The sequence below is a fragment of the Belonocnema kinseyi genome, chromosome 3, assembly GCF_010883055.1.
Source record: "Belonocnema kinseyi isolate 2016_QV_RU_SX_M_011 chromosome 3, B_treatae_v1, whole genome shotgun sequence".
Classification (NCBI taxonomy): Eukaryota; Metazoa; Arthropoda; class Insecta; order Hymenoptera; family Cynipidae; genus Belonocnema; species Belonocnema kinseyi.
The window spans coordinates 76,749,009-76,750,896 of NC_046659.1; the positions used below are offsets into that span (position 1 = coordinate 76,749,009).

Below are 1,888 nucleotides of genomic sequence, written 5' to 3' on the forward strand. Positions count from 1 at the left end.
ATATAGGGTGTCAAAAAAGTCCCGGGACGGTTGAATATTTCCTCAGGTAAAATATTTTTCAAAAAAGTGAAGGTCATTCCTGAAGTAAATTTTAACGAGAAATTCAATAGTGACACTCATTTTGACATTGAGGTTGAACTTCATGGCTTTTCGAAGGTCAACTTTGTTTTTTTAAATAGAAACACCCTTTTTTACATCTGCAATCGATAAAGCGGAAAATTCTGCGGTCAGGTACGTACCCAAGGCATCGATCAATTGTAAGATTCATTATTGAGCTCTGTATTGAACTTGGTGTGGATCTTCAAGGTTTTTTAAAGGATTTTTCCAAGTAGTTTACGTTTACGTTTAGCAGTACCCAGGAACAACGACGTGCGTTGATTATACTTTGCTCTCTAAATAACCCCAAAGAAAATAGTCGAGAGGCGTCAGATCAGGTGATCTAGTAGGCCACTCGATTTCACCCCTTCTTTCAATCCACCTTTGAGGAAACTGAAGATCTTAATATGCTCGAACCTCCCTTCCCCTAATGAGCCGCTGCTCCGTGCTGCTGGAACCAAATATTTTTATAATTATCGCCTGTAATCTCCCTTATTCTTGGTTCAATTTGGTTTCTGAGAAGTTCTTCATATGCACGGGCATTGAGATTACCATCGATAAAGAAAGGGCCTATCAATGTATCATTCAAGATACCGGCCCAAACATTAATCTTTTGTGGATATTGTGTGTGACTCTCCAACATCCAATCAGAATTTGTGTCGGACCAATATCTACAATTTTGCCTGTTAACTCTACCTTTTAAAGTGAAAGTAGATTCATCTGAAAATACTGTATTTTACAAGAAAAGAGGATCTCTATCATTTCCGTCCCTCATAATTTCACAAAATTGAACCCGACGATCAGGATCGTCTTCATTGAGCTCTCTTGTACCAGATGAACTTTGTAAGGATGGAAATTAATGGTTTTTAAAATATTTCGCACTGTCTCAGGAGCAGCGTTACCCTCATCACTAGCCCGACGAAAACGAAGGTGTGGGTTTTCAACAAATGCTTGGGATATGTCCATCTTCATCTCCTTAGATCCTGCAGATTTTGGCCGACCAGTTCTCTGAAGGTCCTTGATAGATCCATGATTCATAAAGCGCCTTACAGTTCTTTCAATTGTTGATTTTGAGACAGGATTTAACCCTTCTCCATTACGAAAAGTGTTATTAAAAAGCAAACGAACTTGGTCATAAGATCGAACTCGATCTCCCCAAATACGCATCATTAATACAGATACCCTCTCTCGTTCCGAAAGTTTATCTTGCGCCATAATAATCTTTTAGCTAAAGATAGTAAGTATGTACTCGTAATACGTAAATTTAGTTTCTATTTCTAATATTCGTATGGAAAAACGGTATAGGACTTATGGTATCGCCGTAGTTATTGACTTAGGTATCGAAAAACGGTATAGGACTCTATAACTCTTCGGGGAAGAACATAACTTTCACCAGAACACCTGGAAATTTTAATGAAAAATTTCCTTATGATTTTACAATATTCAAAACGATGTAACCGAGATAAATACTGAGCTCACCAATGAATTTCTCATTGAAATTCACTTTAGGAATTACACTGACCTCTTGGAAAACTTTGTTAATTTAAAATAATCTGTAACTAACCTTGAACATTACAATTGACCTATGACTTGGGTGCGTACCTAAACATAGAATTTTCCACTCTATCAATTGCAGGTGTAAAAAAAAGGGTTTCCATTTATAAAAACAAAGCTGACCTTCAAAAAGCCATGAAGGTCAACTTCAAGGTCATAATAAAGGTCACCATTGAATTCCTCGTTGAAATTTACTTCAGGAATGACCTTCACTTTTTTGAAAATTATTTTACCTGAG

General features: G+C 36.9%; 1 protein-coding gene across 1 annotated transcript in view; it reads left to right on the forward strand.

Moving 5' to 3' along the window:
- Positions 1-1,888, forward strand: part of LOC117170137 (neprilysin-2-like) — a 26,853-nt gene that overhangs the window by 16,782 nt on the left and 8,183 nt on the right. The window lies entirely within an intron of this gene.